General features: G+C 42.2%; 1 long non-coding RNA gene across 4 annotated transcripts in view; it reads right to left on the bottom strand.

Moving 5' to 3' along the window:
• Nucleotides 1–20948, bottom strand: part of LOC134983737 (uncharacterized) — a 1747570-nt gene that overhangs the window by 1554216 nt on the left and 172406 nt on the right. For all 4 annotated transcript variants that reach the window (XR_010191680.1, XR_010191685.1, XR_010191689.1 and 1 more), the window contains exon 4: nt 1057–1351. This is a non-coding gene — a long non-coding RNA (uncharacterized LOC134983737). The remainder of the gene's footprint in view (nt 1–1056; nt 1352–20948) is intronic.

Here is a 20948-nt window from a genome sequence, read left to right as displayed (position 1 = left end):
CCTATACAACTTTATTGCTTTTTTACATGCTGTGCAACGGATATTAAAAACTTATGTCATGAATACTTACATTATGTTTCTTGCATATACAGTAATTAGTATATATGAACCTTTTTATAAGGCCCATTTGAAAATAACAGGATTAAGCTTCATATCAGTGATGCATTGTACATGTATTGTACATTAAATAATTACATCATCCTAGTAGTTTGTACAGAAGAATCCCAACAAAAGTTTAACATATTAGTATGCTTTTAGTTATTAATAAACATTTAAAAGTATTGTTTCATATGTAAGCAGTTGAAACAGGATCCGGTCAGGATCCTGGCAGTTAATATACAGATGCCGGAATCCCAACACTACTTGGAATACCGATACCGGTATCTCAAATAGAGTCACAAGCCCGGCGCCAGAATCATGATTGCCTGTCAGCCCGCCTGACAGGTAAGCCACAGTGGGCATGGGAAGGGGAGGTTAGGCTTAGGTTGCAGGGGGAGGGTTATATTAGGCTCCAGGGTGGGAGGGTTAGGGTTAGGCTGTGGAGGAGAGGGTTAGGTTTAGACTGAAGTGGGGGGGGGGGGGGGGGGTAAGGGTTAAGGCTGCAGGAAATGAGGGTTAGGCAGCCATTGGAGGAAGGTAAGTATACTTACCTTCCCCTGTCGGGATTCTCAACATCAGGATGCCATGGTCAGTATTTTGATTGCTGGCATCCCGAACGCTGGCATTTCATTCCCATCCCATTGAAACAACTATTGTATGTAAATCAATTTTTGATGAGAATGAAGCCAAAAAAAGAAAAAATCCAGTAAGCAACTTTTTAATAATTTGCCTTTGCTCCGTGACATGCATGGTTCCTAGTGAACCAATATGTGCATTCTCATAAATATTAATTCAACTCGAAAAATTATTACTTCCACTGTGCATTGGTAACGCATACAGTATTTTTCAAAGAGCATAAAGAAGTTAAAATAAAAAATAATAATGAAAGAATGAAATTAGAACAAACAAAAATATGTTTTGCTTTATATTTCTAACATAAATATTAATAAAACACACCTTTATATTGTGCCAGCAGTAGAGCAGTCTGGGAGGTTAAATAATGGTTCAGAATACTTTCAAATTCCTTGTGAAGAACATTGGTAAAAAATCCAAGATCCTATGAATCATTACGATTTCCATCGATGTCGATGATTGTTATTCTTATTCCATACTTAATGAAAACAACCATTAATTAAATTGAAAATCCACATATGTTCCAGGCCAAATAATGGTAGTATTCCAATTCCAAGCTATTTTTGTGACAAACTGGTCACTGTGTCCTCTGATGAAAGGCTGTGCTCTCTGAATTTCTCTGGGGAAAAAAACAAAATGACAGTTACTAGAACCTCAAATACTGAAGCAATTAAAAAAAGTCTACATAAATGCTTACATAAATAAAGTAATATTATAGTTTTCTTAGTTATGCAATGCCTAACCGATAAAGTGACATTCCTGTGTTTGTTTTATCGCTTGATGTAGGACCACTATCTTATTGGAGAGTTACTGTATGTAAAGTACAAAACAGCTTTCAATACAATTTCTTGAACCACATTTTATTAAATCTTTAAGTTTCTGTTTAAATGTCTGTACACATAAAAGGTGCTACTTAATATAGTTTGAAATATGTTTCAGCTAAGTTCTCGCAAAATAATAACGTATTGTGCCATCGCCATATATTAAAACCCCCACTTTCTAACATACTGTACTCTCTTAACACTGACCAGGTGTATCATGGTTTATCATGGACATACTGTACAGTACATACAGTATGTCCCTCATTAGTATAGGTAATAAAAAAAATAATCTGTGGCACTCCAGAAATATGTTCATATAACAGCAATGAGCAGTAAGGTTTCTAGACCTGATGCCTCTTTTTCAAGTGAAACTTTGCTGCTGTGCTGCAGTTGTGTAAATATAGAATAATAATAATAATAATAATAAACTTTATTTATATAGCACTCGTTCTCCAATAGGACTTGAGGAACTTAACATACAATTTGAACATAATACATCAATTTAAATTTTCAAAACAGGAACTATGAACATTCTAAGAGATTAAACATGCTTGAGAATACAGAGACCATGGCAGTAATACAAAAGGTCTGGATTTTATTTTGGGTCATCAATTACTAGGATTATTTATCCCACCCCCAAAGGATCTAAGTGAGGAAGCCATTTTAGGTGCACTACATAGGATTACACTGGGCAAACGAGGAATGCCTGGAACTGATGAGACGCAATGGGAGAGATAAGAATACGTACTAAGGGGGTCATTCCGACCCGAACGCACGCTGCACTTCTTCGCAGCCATGCGATTGGGTCGGAATTACGCAGGCATGGTGGCTGCATTGCACAGGCACGTCATTGCCCGGCAACGGCCGTCGCCAGGCAGCAACGCAGCTAAAGAAGAATGCGGTCACAGCAGAGACCGCAAGAAGATTGACAGGAGGAAGGCGGTGAGTCCAACGCAGTGAGTCCAACGAAGTGGTGAGTCCAACGCAGGCGTGTCCAGGCGTTTGGTGACAGATGTCTGACGTCAGTTCCGGGACCTGCATCTCTGGATCGATCACACAGGGTAAGTAACTCTTACCCTAGTCTTCTTTTACAGGAAACTTTTTTTGCATAGCAGGGCTGCACAAGCGTTCGCAGCCTTGCTATGCAGAAATACACTCCCGCATAGGCAGTGTCTAGTTGATCGCACGGGCAGAAAAAGGTTGCTACGTGCGATCAACTCAGAATGACCCCCTAAGTGAGATCCTTGCAAGTCCTTTTGAACCATGCATTGTCATTCTACACAGAACACCAGAAAAGGTAGCCATATTGGGCATACAGTACTATATTGGTTGCAATGTATGAATAAGCAATACATGAAAATTAGACATAACAGGATAAAATGAGCCAATTTAGCCAACAGGATACCCACTGCTTAGATAATTCAGTGGGTTTCCCATACTGCCCTTTAAAGTATCAGACAAGGCAACTATCTATGTGCAATACATAGGTTACAGAGGAGCAGGATGACCAATTCACAGAAATGTAAGATAATGTGCGAAATTAGAGACAAGAGGCAGATGTACTAAGCCTTGGAGAAAGATAAAGTGTAGAGAGATAAAACTACCAACAACTGAGCTCATAACTGCCATTTTTAAAACACTGCCTGTAAAATGGCAGCTAGGGACTGATTGAATGTTACATTATCTCTCTACACTTTATCACCCTCTAAGACTTAGTACATCTCCCCTAAGTAAAGTAGCAGTTGAGGTGGAAACCATGAAGCAGCATTAAGGAGAGACAGTAAGATGCAGTATCAGCATAAAGTAAGCAGAAATAAATCAGAATGAACCATAAATTGTAGTACTAGATTAATGTGAGAGCTAAATCATGTGTACCAAGCAAAGTGGGCAACATAAAGGTGAGTACAGCAATGAGCACAGGAGTATAGGTCAAAGTGCCCTCCTCAGGCAGTGGCATATATTCCTGAAGAAACATCTGAATTTTTTCTTACTACTTCTGCAAATGAGGGACATATGGCAGTAAGTTAAGTATTTAACTTACAATTTTTCCATAGTGCCCATCAATAACTGCTTTTGTGTAGATCCTCTGGGACCTGTGTCATTAAATAACCTGATCACAGCTACCAGTTATGGGAGAGGCAGGCCCACAGCCAAAAATAACTGCAAATGTATGATATATTAGGCATCCAAAAATAGACATTAAAGGAACTGTACAGTAGTTGAAACCTGATAATGGTTTTCATGGAAGTAGGAAAACAAGAATATAAACAAGCTTAGTAGGATGTCACATGTTTATTAGATGCTACAAATATTATTTTGCAGTCTCAATTTAAGGTGAGAATACAACTTTCCACAATTAATTTGTGGGTGCAAGTAAGTACGGCTGTATATCGCACTTGTGGTACTGCCAACGTTGCAGACTTTTGTTCTCAGACCCAGAGGGCTACATTTAAAAATGTGCTGGTCAGACAGAGACCATAATGGGTGCGAGTTCAAGAGCCGTTGCCAGCATTTACACACCGCTACAATAAGGGCCGTACCTATGTGTGCATGGAGGGGGAACCGCACATAGCACTGCACTATTGGCAGCACCTGTCAGTTATCTGTTTTAATTACTTTCACTTGCAGCTTCCCCCCTTTTTGAAAATAGCATCCCGTGAACAGCCCTGTCTCCTACCCTGACCCCTTTTGTCACTGATACCTATACTAAATTCATGAACTCAACTTCAGATTTCAGTGTTATTCAGTCTCACTGTCTTTTATTACATTTCAAGATGTTGACATACCCGGGATTCAAACCCATTGCCTGTGGCATTGCAGTCAGACAATTTATTAATTGAGCTATCTGTCTTGCATAGAAAGTTAGTGAATTCTAAGCTAGAGAAACCTAACTTAGTGAAGCTTAACTTGTATTTTGTGAAAATAATGATCAGCATTGTGGCTGAGCAGATCTACGTAGTGTGTGGCTGCAAGAGATTGGATGTATGGCTGCACACTACATAGATCTACTTAATTGCGGATTATTATTTTTTACAAAGTCCCAGTAGCTTTATATAGTTACATAGTGTTTATGCTGGATCAAATATCTCAATAAGTAGGTTTTTTTTATTAGAATTCAACAGGTTATAAGTAAAATGTGGCAAGTGGCTTCATAGCATGGGCTTTTTCTGGGATCAGGCTTGTCACGCCTCTTCCCCAAGAGGCATGTGGCTTATGTTCCTATTGAAATAAATGGGGGGAGGGGGACTCCAATTATCTCTCAGGCACAGGGCACCAAAAAAGTCTAGTTACGGCCCTGGCTGCAATGGCAACTGGCACCCTTTGTAGGGAATAGGAGTGCCCCCTAAATGGTTCTCAAATAGTTATTGAGCCATCAGGTCCTGTGCAACTCTGCTAATGTCGAGCATCTTTTTTTGACAAAAATGCATCTTAGTCACAAAGCAATGTGACTAGGAGGCAAGGGGAGACTGTGGTGATTAAAATGATATGCAGCATTGCATTTGTATATTGTGTGTGAGAGAGACTGTATACGGAGATGAACAGAAATTTTACTGGAAAATAAGATGCTACATTGTAGCACTTCATATACAGTTTTAGAGACTCAGGGGCAGATTTCTTAACCTTAGTGAAGTGATAAAATGAAAAGTGATAAAGGACCAGCCAGTCAGCTCCAAACGGTAATTTCTCAAACCCAGCCTGTGACATGGCAGTTAGGATCTGATTGGCTAGTATTTTTTTACCTTCCACTTGATCACTTCACTGAGCTTAATAAATCTGCCCCTCAGTCATACTCAGTCCTGTTCAGTGGCAGCTCCAGAGCTGGGAATGCAGCGCACTGCAAGATTCAAATTGGGGAGCCACACCAACTGCCAATTCAACCTAACTCAGTTGCAGTTGGTGTGTCTCCCCTATTTGAATTTTGGATTGCGATGCAGCCTCACCTCTGGAGTGGCCACTGGTCCTATTGCACGTGTTGCAACTAAGACACATTTTTAAGCAAAAAAAAATCCAAAAAAGTCACCTAACACTGGGGGGTAATTCCAAGTTGATCGCAGCAGGAATTCTGTTAGCAATTGGGCAAAACCATGTACACTGCAGGGGAGGCAGATATAACATGTGCAGAGAGAGTTAGATTTGGGTGTGGTGTGTTCAATCTGCAATCTAATTTGCAGTGTAAAAATAAAGCAGCCAGTATTTACCCAGCACAGAAACAAAATAACCCACCCAAATCTAACTCTCTCTGCAAATGTTATATCTGCCACACCTGCAGTGCACATGGTTTTGCCCAACTGCTAAAATATTTCCTGCTGCGATCAACTTGGAATTACCCCCACTATTAGATTCTTATGTGATCAGGCATGCCAAGAGGGACTGTTTGGTGTGACTGCAGCAAAGATGTATGCGGAAATATCCTTGAGTGGTGAACTCACTCACCGTTTGGCCCCATGCACCACAGTGCACACTAAGTCTATATCAGAGTACAAATACACACGCAAGAGTCGATATATACCACTTTGATACACACCTTTGAGTAAGATAGTGTACAAGTGATGCACATGTTGCAATTTCCTTCTTACAGTCCCTGTGTTTAAATATTGGCAGTACCTCCACCTGAATGTGCACAGGTCACAGGGGTAATGGCCGGGCCTTCCACCCAGCAGAGATTGATTCTGGAAACTTCTGCTCCAGCACCTCTAATCTTTTACATTTTACCAGTATAAATGTATTTATATATTTGTATAATATTTCCTTCCTCTTCACCCATCTCTCTCCCCCATATCTTCCTCCCTCCCTCTCCCTCACTCTCTCTCCTCTTCCCTAACATAATTCCTCTTCTATCCCTTTATTAAATTCTTCCACTACAGTAGCATTGTCTTTACTCAGATCTCATTTCAAAACCACTTGGTTTTTTTTGGACTGTCTCCCTTCATGTCCCAGTGAACCCTTTCAACTCAATTTACCCCTTTACTCCCTCCTACAGAGACCTCTAATACCATCTGCTTCTCCTCTTCACCTTCTCCCTGTCCCACTCATCTTGTCACCCGCTCAATCCTCTAATGCCTCTGCTTGGCACCAATGGTGCAAGTAGAAAAAAAATCTTAGAGGTACTGTGTGTGTGTGTGCGCCAAAAAATGGGTGTGGTCACATGGGACATGGCCAATGAAAATAGTGGCGTGATACACATATGACCCCAATAAGCTCAGTGCCAGATATACATATGCCCCAATAGTGGCACACACATATGTCCCCAATAGTGGAGTGCCAGATACACATATGCCCCCACCATATCAAGTACATATATGCCCCCCCAGTGCAATGTACACATATGCCCCCGATGCCACATATGTCCCCACAGTACAGATACACATATGCCCCCACTGTACCAGATACATATATGCCCCCCAGTGCAAGGTACACATATGCCCCCATAGTGCCAGAAATGTCCCCACAGTGCAGATACACATGTCCCCCAGTGCAAGGTACACATATGCCCCTATAGTGCCAGATATGTCCCCACAGTGTAGATACATATATGCTCCCCCAGTGCAAGGTACACATATGCCCCCAGTACTACATATGCCCCCATAGTTCCAGATATGCCCCCCAAGGTCAAGGTACACATATGCACTCAGTGCCACATATGCCCCAACAGTGCCAGATATGTCCCCACAGTGCCAAATACACCCCCCCCCCCACTGCTTATATCTACTGTTTGAGGGGAGGAGAGCGAAGCCCGCACCGCTCCTACCCCTCAGTTATCATCCAGTCTCCGTTGACAGCACCGTGTCTCTCAAATGAGGCGCTGGTTTATGACCCAATCAGAGCTCACGGACCAGCAGCCAATTAGGAGCCACAGCTGCCGGTCCATGAGCTCTGATTGGCTCATGAACCGGTGCCTCATTTGAGAGACACACCGCAGCCGGACAGTGGACCAGATTATCACTGAGGGACACAGGAGAGGCGTGCGCTGGCCGCTCTACTTTCCTCACAAACACACAGCACTGCAGCAAGCACGTTGGTCGGCCTGGCAGTACTGCGTACCGGTTGGAAATTTCTTACCAGTATGCAGTACCACCCTGTACCGCCATACTTGCAGCACTGACTGGCACCCACTATTCTCCCTCTCACCCTTTTCCTGTCACCCATTAGCTCTCTCTTTCACCAACTCACAATCTCCCTGCTGTCCTCTGCCTCATCCCCATTTATCCCCTGTCTCATCCCTGTCACCCTCCTCTGCCTGAACCCTGTCACCCTGTATCTCACCCACTGTCTTGTGGCATATTGTGAACTTAGTGGAGGAGGAGGGCCGAAAGTATAGTTTTGTACCTGGGCCCACCACTCACAAGTTCCGCCACTGCACAGTAAAGTAATCATAGAAGATGTACATGAACCATTGGTTTGTGTACATCTGTGAATAAGGATTATAGACTTTGATACACATTTACTTGAAATTGCTGAAATACAGAAGTAAAGGCTGAAATAGAATAATCTCAGCACTAGACAGAACATAGGAGAGTAAATAATGGATGAGTTATCTACAGATTGGTAAATACCAGGAAAGATCAATGTTTGTCAAATCAGGAATCACCATCGATTGGAAAACTAAAATAATACAGAAAGGCATAGCTATTCACAATATATTGTTTATGTTTAGCATAATATCACTGATATGCAATATAGAAATTCTAATAGTAGAGAAAGTAGAACAAAAGGGAAATGCTGTATCAAAGTAATAGCACCAATTATTGAAAGAATTGTAGTAACAATTGATACACACTTCTCACCAATATCTCTCTATTATTTATTAATTATTTATTAACAGTTTCTTATATAGTGCAGCAAATTCCGCTGCACTTTACAATTGGAAATAACAATGATATAACAAAATTGGGCAATAACAAATAGTCATAGAGGTAGGAATACCCTGCTCGCAAGCTTACAATCTCTAGACTCCAAAATCCACAAAACAACACCTTTAACTAACTCTAATAATACCTATACTGAACAATATGTTTGCAGTGTTACAGTATGTGTAAAAGAAAATACTATTATTGTTATCTATGATAAAATAAAACAATGAATTGTTACCTTGTTGGTGGTCTTTTCCCCAAATGTACTCTAATATGTGTAGATACCCTGAAGGTGGCCCTAGCTCCTACACCTTCTCGACAGGAGGGGCTATATGTTTAGCAACGGAGGTCTTTCTCTTCATTCTTGTCCACCTAAAAAGAGTTGGGTCTGCTTCCTCTTCATCAAATGGGACTATATATATATTTTTTTAATATATATTATATTATATTAATATATTTATCTAAACACAGAGTACCTTTCTCCACATAATCACCTCATTCATTTAAGCATTTCTGTCTCTGAGCATTAGAATTCCTTTGTTGTACTTTGCTGATTCCAGTCCACTGAACCAGTTGTTGACTGCAAGCTTCAACTCATCATCACTTCCAAAACTTTTTCATGCAGGAACTCTTTGAGTTTAGTCAAAAAGTGAAAATCGCTGGACGCAATGACTGGACTATGGAGTGGATGATCCAGAACGGTGACAAGTGATGGCCATCCTGGTGGATCTTTGGCATTCACATTTGTTTTTCCTATATTGAACATTTCACACCATGTTCTCACATCACCACACACCTGCTTTAGTGATGATACATTTTGTCAGTCTCGATTTCTGACCATTCAGGAATCAAATAACACTCCTCACTTCACAGTCGGAGGAATTTTGCATCGTAGGGTTCATTTTAACAATGAATGACAGCTCCAGAAATAACTTACAGAGCACATAGAAAACAGGTTAGAGAGACTGCACAACCGTGAACTATGAAGGTTGAATGACCTGCACAGTGGGAATGAACAGCCTTTACTTACTTTATTACCTACATCCATTATTTTTTTGCTTTGTGTTTAATATGTTTTTTATTCGCTTGAATTAAAATGACATTTTGCAAATGGGGCAAGAATGTCAATGCTAAATGCCAAAGGAAGACTAATGTCAAGATGACACATTTGTTTTATTTTTCATTAATATATTTTATTTAACTTTTTATTTACATCAGCATAGAACAAAAAACAATACAGGTCAAACAATCTATCAAATACACATAAAATGATAAAAAGTGAATAGGGAAGGGCATGTACTGAGCAACATACAGAGAGTAAATATGGTCAAGAAAGGAAAAAAGGAAAAAATTACCAGAACAGCCAACAGAGGCTAATGCCCTTGGTATCTTATAGACGGTGAATTATTTTATTCCTTTATGCATTTATAAACACATGAAGTTGTTTGATGTCCATTGTGGCCAATGGTGTGCAGGGAGGCTAGATGTAAGTGAACACAGCTGTATGCATACATATGTATGTAGCTTTTTATTTAGTTTAAGTAACTATTAACATTATGGGGGTAATTCCAAGTTGATCGCAGCAGGAATTTTGTTAGCAGTTGGGCAAAACCATGTGCACTGCAGGGGAGGCAGATATAACATGTGCAGAAAGAGTTAGATTTGGGTGGGTTATTTTGTTTCTATGCAGGGTAAATACTGGCTGTTCTATTTTTACACTGCAAATTAGATTGCAGATTGAACACACCACACCCAAATCTAACTCTCTCTGCACATGTTAAATCTGCCTCCCCTGCAGTGCACATGGGGGGTAATTCCAAGTTGATTGCAGCAGGATATTTTTTAGCAGTTGGGAAAAACCATGTGCACTGCAGGGGGGGCAGATATAACATGTGCAGAGAGAGATAGATTTGGGTGTGGTGAGTTCAATCTGCAATCTAAATTGCAGTGTAAAAATAAAGCAGCCAGTATTTACCCTGCACAGAAACAAAATAACCCACCCAAATCTAACTCTCTCTGCAAATGTTATATCTGCCTCCCCTGCAGTGCACATGGTTTTGGCCAACTGCTGAAAAATTTCCTGCTGCGATCAACTTGGAATTACCCCCACGGTTTTGCCCAACTGCTAACAAAATTCCTGCTGCAATCAACTTGGAATTACCCCCTATGGCAATAGATCAGAACCATAATGTAATATTTGACTCTTGAAAAATTATATATGTGCTCCATTTGAAAGTATGTCTCATAACAATTAATTCTACCATCTATATGAATTTCAATTAAAGAATGACATTAAAAATTTTTTTTAACGTTTAATATACAGTACCTCTCCTAATTCACATTATAATTCTCCTATGGGCCTGATCAAGTCCCTCCACCACCTCTGTGATCAGTGTGTAGCGCTATAAAGTCCAAAGGCTCTGTAAATTTGATGTGGCACAGAATATACTGTATGCCTAGATTTTTGTTGATTGCTGACCAGTGCCATGCCAACAAGGTAATTTCAATTTTGCAGCCCAGGAAGAAAAGACAAACAAGTTAGCCATCTTGCAAGCGATATAATGAGGTGGCAAAACTTTAAAAGGCAATTAGAAAATCAAATCCAAAAGCGACATCAAGAAACAACTGGGGTCCATAGCTTCAACTAGACTTGTCACCTCTGGAGCACATCATATCAATCTGTTTTGATCTGTACTGTAGGTGAGTTTGACAGTGAGAAGACACAATAAGACCAGCACCCCAGGATTGGGTCTAGAATGTTATGTTTAATGTGGGAATTTACATCGCCAACCTATATACAGTATTTATATTTGTAACACACATGGTCCATTAATCAACATAATGTTTTTTATAAAACGTCATTATTTTTAAATGCACATCCTATTCTTTCTCCAAATAAATGTAAGTTTACAGTAAAGCAAAATTTTGATTTTTTGATGCAAATTGTAATTTCAATTTGAAAAACACATTTAAAAAAACTACATATCAGGATAGAAAAAAAAGAGAAAATATAAAGCAATAAGTTAATATACATTAATACTTTCATTACTCTAAACAGAGGATTTAATAATGTGTAATTGTCTCTAATACACATTGATTAAACTAGGAAGCATATCTTCCGTTTAAAATGTACGTGATAGCAATTTCTATGTTTAACATTCTGAGTTTTAGCATAGTACCCCTGGAATGATGTGGCAGACAAAGAAGACATGCAAGTTGGAATTATTCTCCCACCAACCCTTATATTGTATAAACAGGACATGTACGCTTTAACAAAACAATCAAATAGCGATGGGGTCTACATCGTCATCCTTATCCTCAGAGAAATAATTCCACACTGAAGAGGTGGATTTTTTGGTATTTTGCCCAGGCATGACAATGGGCTTTTTTATCCCATGGCCAACAATGTCTCCACTGGTGCCTTATTCAAACAAACCACATCAATATCAGCATCCTCATTGACAACTTCCTCCTCAGCTCCAGCTACACCAATATCCTCCTCATCCTGGTGTACTTCTACAGTGACATCCTCAATCTCAATATCAGCAACTGGACTGGTGGTGCTCCTCCCAGCACTTGCAGGGAGCATGCAAATGGTGGTAGGAGCCTCCTCTTCCCATACAGTCTAGGGAAGGTCAGGCCTATACATTGCAACTGCAGACACACTTGCACTCTCGGGGATTTGTGATATATCTGAATGCACTGCTGTTTTTCCTGTGCTTTAACAATCTTTATTTTTTAATTTTTTCAAGAGAGAGGAGGACTTCCATCTTCATGAGAAGCTGAACCACCAGTGATAAACATAGGCCAAGGCTTTAGCCTTTCCTTGCCACTTCGTGTCGTGAATGGCATATTGCCAATTTTATGTTTCTTATCAGATAATTTCTTTTTATGGGGGGTTATTCATGTTTGCTTCTTGGATTTTACATGCCCTCTATGACATTGGGCATCAGCCTTAGCAGAATACGTTGATGGAATTGCATCGTCAATGTCATGACTGGTGGCAGCAGCGGCTTTAGCACTAGTACTAGGAACTGGAAGTGGTTCCTGATCTTTCACTATTTTTTCCTACAAATTTTTGCTCTCCATTTCACAGGACAGCACCCCTTTATAATTACAGCACACAGAACAGTGCCCCTTTATTTTCACAGTAACCCTGTAATTTAACATCCCTGTATTTTTACAGCATGCAGGACACGGACAGAGTATCTTTATTTTAGCAACAGCCAGGGCCAGTGCCACCACTAGGCAGCTTTAGGCAACTGCCTATGGTCGCAGGCCCTTGGAGGGCGGCAGCTCATGCTGCCAATAAATGCTTCCCTTGTCCCTTGGGGGGTGGAATATGTGGGGTGGGAGTATGTGGTGCAGGGTGGCAATATGAAGAGCGTTACTGGATGTGGAGCATTACTGCGGAGAGGAGCAGAAGACAGCGACTAGAACAACTGTAACAACAGCTGGCAGCACACTGCTTACTGTATGTGCATAGAGTATTAGAGCCGCTGCCGATGAGTTACATTCACACTGTCAGACCACCCAACTGTTATCAGCCGGCATCACTGTCAGTGTGAATGTAACCCATCGGCAGCGACTCTAATACTCTATGCACATACAGTAAGCAGCGTGCTGCCAGCTATTGTTACAGTCTGTCTTCTGCTCCTCTCTGCCAGCACCCTTGTAATTTAACAACACCCCTGTATTTTTACAGCATATAGTACAGGGCAAGTGTTCCTTTATTTTTACAACACCCTTGTATTTTTACAGCATACAGGACAGGACCAGCACCCCTGTATATTTACAGCATACAGGACAGGGTCAGATTACCTTTATTTTGACAACACCCCTGTATTTTTACAGAATACAAGACAGCGCCAGTGCACCTTTATTTTAACATCACCCATGTATTTTTACAGCATACAGGACAGGGCCAGTGTACAGATGGAGCAACGCTAGTCGTGGCTCTGTCTGTGCCTGGGAGTGTCCACCCAGGTGCTCCTAGCAACTACAGCATCTCTGTCTGGGTGGGTGGGTGGGCGCATGCGCCCGTGATGGAGACCTGCCCTATTCACTAGGATGGAAGAGTTTCTCCTTCCGGGCGGGCGCGCGTGCCCAGATGGAGATGCTCTTCCATTCATAGAATGAGAGAGCGTCTCTGTGCACTCCCAGCATGACTACAGCATACAATACAGGGCCAGTGTACCTTTACTTTAACAACACCCCAGTATTTTTTCAGCATACAGGAAAGGCCAATGTACCTCTATTTTAACAACACCCCAGTATTTTTTCAGCATACAGGAAAGGCCAATGTACCTCTATTTTAACAACACCCCAGTATTTTTTCAGCATACAGGAAAGGCCAATGTACCTCTATTTTAACAACACCCCAGTATTTTTACAGCATACAAGACAGGGACACAGCACCCCTGTATTTTCACAGCATACAGGACAGAACCAGCGTACCTTTATTTTAACAACACCCATATATTTTTACAGCATACAGGACAGGGCCAGTGTACCTTTATTTTAACAACACCCAGGGCCAGCGCCACCACTAGACAGCTTTAGGCAGCTGCCTATGGGTGCAGGCCACTGGAGGGCAGCAGCTCACGCTGCCGATTAATGCTTCCCTGGTCCCTTGGGGGGTGGAATATGTGGGGTGAGATCGCGGGAGTATGTGGTGCGGGGCGGCAATATGTAGAGCGTACTGGATGTAGAGCATTACTACAGAGAGGAGCAGAAGACAGCTGCTAGAACAACTGTAACAATAGCCGGCAGAATGTACCATTCTTACTGTCAGTGCAGCAGGGATACCGCAGCTGTCCAACTGTTATCTGCTGGCAGCACTGTCAGTGTGAATGTAACCCATCGGCAGTGGCTCTAATACTCTATGCACTTACAGTAAGCAGAGTGCTGCCGGCTATTGTTACAATCTGTTTTCTGGTCCTCTCCGTGGTAACACTCCATATATTGCCGCCCCCTACCACATATCTTCATGATCTCACCCCACATATTACACTCCCCCTCTGTGTAACAACTTCCCCCCTATTGATTGCTGCTCAAGGGGTTGGGTCCCTCCTACTGCACCACCAAACACAGGGCAGGATTAAGGACCAGGGCCTCTTTGGGTAAGCTTCATTTAACATATAAAGCGTGGGGGTGTGAGGGGGAAATACTTAAGGACGGGGATTATTAAAACTACAGTTAAGGGGAGGGGTAAGGGTGCATCTTTAAATATATAAGGGCCAGAGGTGCTGAGTTGCTGGTACTTTAATGACACTGGTACTTTAATGACACTGACCTCTGGTACTTTAATGACACTGACCAATGATCCGACAGGTCGCGACACTCGGAGATAGAGAAATTCAATAATGTATTAAAGTGGGTTTATTCCATATCACAGCAAAGCCAACATTTCGGGGCAGGCGCCCCTTTCTCAAGGTGATGTATGTGCACAAGGGATTGGAGACACAGCAGGCATGGGATGCCGAGTGGTCAGGAGACCACCGGTCACAACACCTACCCCTACATCCCACTCCTTGAGAATCCCAACAGTCAGCATGACTATTCCCATTCGTGGGTGTCCACGACACCCATAGAGTGGAAATAGAACCTGTGGCAACCGCAGAGTGGCAACTGCAGAGAGCACACAAGGGGCTTCTTGAGTTTGACCCCCCTGCCAACATTTCACTGCTGGTATCCCTGTGAAGGTCACACATACCCAAACCGCAGGCACAGCACCTATTTTAAGTTCCATGGGCCCCCCAGAAGGCTTAATCCAGCCCTTGTCTAGCAGTTCTTGCGCACCCAGGGTAGAGCACCTTCAGCATTACAGCAGCAACCTGTCCTGAAGTTCCCACTAATAGGCCCTACACACTGGATGACTAATGCGATTTGAACAATGATCCGGTGTAAGGGCCGGTGCAAGGTTTCTCCAGCCGCTACGCACCCCCCATCCTCCCCGGTGTGTGGTTGGGGGGGGCGCAGCAGGCTGAAGTTTTTCCTAGGGCATCAAGAAACCTTGCACCGACCCTGACAACACCCCTGAATTTTTACAGCAAACAGGGCGGTACCAGTGTACCTTTATTTTAACAACACCCCTGCATTTTTAAAGCATACAGGACAAAGCCTATATGCTTTTCTATTAACAACACCTGTATTTTTACAGCAGACAAGACAGGGACACAGCTCGCCTGTATTTTCACAGCTCCCCTGTATTTTAACAACACCCCTGTATTTTTACAGCATACAGGACATGGCCAGCACCCCTGTATTTTTAAAACACCCATGTAATTTTACAGCATACAAGAAAGGGACACAACTCCCCTGTATTTTCACAGCAGCACCCCTGTATTTTAACAACACCCCTATATTTTTATAGCCTACAGGACAGGGTCAGCACCCCTGTATTTTAACAACACTCTAGTAGTTTTACAGCATACAAGACAGGGACACAGCACCCCTGTATTTTCACAGCACCCCTGTATTTTTACAGGATACATGACAGGGCAGGTGTACCTTTATTTTCACAACACCCCTGTATTTTTACAGAAGACAGGACAGGGCAAGTGTACCTTTATTTTCTTAACACCCCAGTATTTTTACAGCATACAAGACAGGGACACAGCAACCCTGTATTTTCACAGCACCCCTGTATATTAACAACACCCTTGTATTTTTACAGTGTACAGGACAGGGCCAGAGTACATTTATTTTAACAATACCCCTGTATTTTTACAGTATAAAAGACAGGGACACAGCACCCCTGTATTTTCACAGCACCCCTGTATATTAACAACACTGTTATATTTTTTACAGTATACAGGACAGGGCCAGTGTACCTTTATTTTAACAACACCTGTATTTTTACAGCATACAAGACAGGGACACAGCACCCCAGTATTTTAACAGCACCCCTGTATTTTAACAACACCCCTATATTTTTACAGCATACAGGACATGGCCAGCACCCTTGTATTTTAACAACACCCCTGTAGTTTTACAGCATACAAGACAGGGACACAGAAACCCTGTATTTTCACAGCACCCCTGTATTTTAACAACACCCCAGTTTTTTTACAGCATACAGGACAGGGCCAGTGTACCTTTATTTTCACAACACCCCTGTATTTTTACAGCATACAGTACAGGGCCAGACCCCCTGTATTTTAATAACACCCCGTATTTTTACAGCATAAAAGACAGGAAAACAGCACCACTGTATTTTCACAGTACCCCTGTTTAACAACACCCCTGTATTATTACAGCATACAGGACTGGGCTAGTGTATTTTTATTTTTAACAAAACCCCTATATTTTTACAGCATACCGGACAGGGCCAGTCCACCTGTATTTTAACAATACCCCTGTAAATTTACAGCATACTGGACACTGCCCCTGTACAGCACAGGACAGCAACACACATGTACAGCACCCCTAACAGCACAGGACATCACGGGACAGCACCCCTAAAGAGCACACACTGACCCCACCCAACTTCACCACCCACAGAAAGACAGAGGTCTGTCTCCCTCACTCTCCAAGTCCAGAATGACAATGGAGGTGATACGCGGCTCCTTATATGGAATCCAAAACCCGCGAGAATCGGACAGTGGGATGATGATATTTTGCCTCGTTATGGGATCCGAGTCTGGTGGGAAGTTCTGAGCCGGACTTTGTTTCCAGCTCTGATCATGAAGGTTGGGAAGGTTTGGATCTCTGAGATCTGAACCCGCTCAGCTCTAGTATATAGGCTTCAGTAATATACACAAATCAGGGTCTGCTTTTTCCAACACAGATTTCTGGGCCCGCAGAGTGAAAATGACCAAGAGTTACTCAGTTGACCATCAGATGCAACCACGCCATGCTGGATTTTCTTTGACACGGTCACATCTGATGTGATCATGTCATGTTACCCACCAGTGGCCGCTGGAAGATAATCTTTAAGCAGCCACTTGGCTTAAGAGACACTGTTGTTACCCTTTTTGACAACTTCAGTCCTCTCTTCCTGCATCATCCATGATGAAGGGCAATATTAACAGGATAGCGCACCCATAGCTGAAGTAAGACTAGGTTTTTGCAACTGGAGCTCAGGGCTGCCATAATCAACTCTCCACCCTACTCTCTATGGCCACACATAGACTGTGAGCATCTACATGTACTGTATACTGTATATATGACAAAGCCTGGTGAGTGTTCCCTTTTTAATATTGCAAAACTTACATGTATGTTAACATGCCTTAATCACAAATGCCTGCATAATAACATGGAAAGCAGTTTTATTCCTTACTCACATTTTCAATTTATATAAAAGTAAGTAAATACGTTACATTTTTTATCACCCACACAACACATGCTATGGTGAAGGTCATAAATGTTTAAGAGAGTTACACTGGACACACATAAATACAGTATGTTATATAATATACCCAAATTAGCTAAAAAATAATAATTCTAAAAACAAAAAAAGACAAATAGAAATCTGGCAATGCATACACAAAACACATAGAAACATTAGTCATTGTAATGGAGGTCCAAACCGCAGTATACATACAAATGTTGGCTGCACAATAAGCCCACACTACCCTTACACTGTTATCTGCATGGGAACAAATAAGTGGTTACTTAACTGACACAAAAACATCTGATATGTGTTGATACAGTATGTCGTATTGGTGTAGAATCTGGGTGTTTTGCAATAGTCACTAGCAGAATGTGATATGGAGTTCAGTCCACACAGTGATCCTTCACCAGGCTTGCAGGTTTATAAGGAACAGGAGTCACAGCGGTATGTGCACAGCAGCACTAGAGACATACAGATGTGATGGCAGAGGTAAGGCTGGAAGTCATATTGGTATTAGGTAGTCTCTAGTGATGTGCACCGGAAATTTTTTGGGTTTTGTGTTTTGGTTTCGGATTCGGTTCCGCGGCCGTGATTTGGATTCGGACGCGTTTTGGCAAAACCTCCCTGAAAATTTTTTGTCGGATTCGGGTGTGTTTTGGATTCAGGTGTTTTTTTTACAAAAAACCCTCAAAAACAGCTAAAATCATAGAATTTGCGGGTCATTTTGATCCCATAGTATTATTAACCTCAATAACCATAATTTCCACTCATTTCCAGTCTATTCTGAACACCTCACACCTCACAATATTATTTTTAGTCCTAAAATTTGCACCGAGGTTGCTGGATGACTAAGCTAAGTGACCGAAGTGGCCTACACAAACACCTAGCCCATCTAGGAGTGGCACTGCAGTGTCAGACAGGATGGGCGATTTAAAAAATAGTCCACAAAAAAGCACATGATGCAAATAAAAAAAGAGGTGCACTAAGGTCACTGGATGGCTAAGCTAAGCGACCCAAGTGGCCGACACAAACACCTGGCCCATCTAGGAGTGGCACTGCAGTGTCAGACAGGATGGCCGATTTAAAAAATAGTCCCAAAACAGCACATGATGCAAAAAAAAAAAAAAAAGAGGTGCACCAAGGTTGCTGGATGGCTAAGCTAAGCGACCCAAGTGGCCGACACAAACACCTGGCCCACCTAGGAGTGGCACTGCAGTTTTCTAGCGAGAGGATGAGTGCTTCCATCATCATGTGAATCTGAACCACTAGCCATGAACATAGGCCAGGGCCTCAGCCATTCCTTGCCACTCCGTGTTGTAAAATGGCATATTGGCAAGTTTGCGCTTCTCATCAGATGCTTTTAATTTTGATTTTTGGGTCATTTTACTGAACTTTTGTAGTATACTTGACGACACAGAGGTAGAGCAATGGACTACTGTACCGTACTGCTATATATATACTGGTGGCCATATAATCCTGCTGGAGTACCATGGCAAATGGCTGAGGAGCTAAAGCTGACGCTACGTAAATATACCTCTTGATGTTTCCAATTCTCATGGCATACTGTATCTGAGCTATACATATCAGCCCCAAAAAGCAGCATCTTAAAATAAAATGGAAATGCTTAAACTTGAAACTCACTTTTTCAATGTTTCCAGTAAGAAGATACCCATCACAAAAATCCAAAACAGGTTGTGCAGCATTTGCACTGGAGCAGTTCCTAAAGTTGACAGTAATCAATGGCGGTAGCAGGGCTGGTTGCACCCAGGTTGGTGACTAAAAGTCGATTTGGGTCGATGTTGATAGATTTTCTGTCGATATTGGGTTGATTTTTTGATTGATTTTGTGTTTCAAGGTCTAAATCACACATTTACTAACAGATAATTTTTGACATGCTTTTAAATAAAATATGTTAGTATATGTGGGATTTAATTGTATATTATTTACTTAAAATCAATTTGGGTCAATTTTTGGTCGAGGTTTGGTTGATTTTGTATTCCAGGGTCTAAATCCCACATTTAGTAACATGTGCCAAAATCATCTGTTAGTAAATATGTGATTTATACTCTGAAACACAAATTGGATCAAACATCAACCAAAAATTGATCAACATTGACCCAAATCGACTTTTATTGAATATACCCCCCAATGCAGCGAATAGACCAACTGTGTATATCAAAGGTGCGCTCACCTGAAAAGAGGGTGTGGCCTCACAGAAAGGGGCATAGCCTTGTGGGATCACTCTGAGGGTGTGCCCAGCACCCCTGGAGAATCTTACTGCACTACTTGCTCCTGGTCAGTGACAGGAGTCAGGAGCTGCAGGATAATGTCACACTGCAGTACCCGGCTCCTGTCACTGTGGAGTAGCTGGAATCACTGGTGGATCCAGCAGGGGGTGATAAGGGCAATCGCCCGTAACACACAGCTCCAGCACCCGCTGACCCTGCTGATTCTGTAGGCAGCATTGCAGCCCTGGGCAGAGTAAAGCTGAGGGTGAGCTGCACAGCACTCAGTGGAGGGCAAGCAGAGCAGCAGCTGCAGCATTGTCCCCTAACTCCTCCTCCCCAGGCAGCTAGTGCATGGAACCTCTGGGCTCCACCTCCCTTCACATGGTGGCATCTGGGGTGACAGGGCAGGCTCCGCATCCTCTCTTTAGGGAGGTGAGGTTACTGCCCCCAGACGCCATTTTGAAGAAGCTGGGCTTAAAACGCTATCAGTGCATCAGCTGTCCCCCAGTTCCCTAATCTGCTCTTCCTGGCCGGATCCACCTGCTGCCCCTGCAAGCAGCGATCGCAGTATGCGGAGAGCAGCGCTGCTGCTTGCCAAGGAACCTCACTTTGTGGATGAACATCATCCAGCCACTAGACTAGCCACAATCTGCATAAAAAGTATATTAAAATAGTGCATGGCATCATGATAAAACAAGATGTGAAAGGATGTGTGTGTGTGTGTGTGTGTGTGTGTGTGTGTGTGTGTGTGTGTGTGGGGGGGGGGGGTGTTAAGCATAGTGTATATAAAAGGGGAGGGGGTGGGAAGAAATAGGCACCAAACATATACTGTAGGCATGAGGGTGATTAACATAAAAAATATAAGGGGTACACAAACTTATGTATTGTTTGTGTATACATTATCTATACATTTAAATGTATATACAAAGCCTGTGATCATAATGCCACACTGACCAACATCAAACCAGTGAACATATCT

The sequence above is a fragment of the Pseudophryne corroboree genome, chromosome 1 (genome assembly GCF_028390025.1).
Source record: "Pseudophryne corroboree isolate aPseCor3 chromosome 1, aPseCor3.hap2, whole genome shotgun sequence".
Lineage (NCBI taxonomy): Eukaryota > Metazoa > Chordata > Amphibia > Anura > Myobatrachidae > Pseudophryne > Pseudophryne corroboree.
Note: the sequence above shows the minus strand (reverse complement) of the source record. Positions and strands in the feature narration are given on the sequence as shown.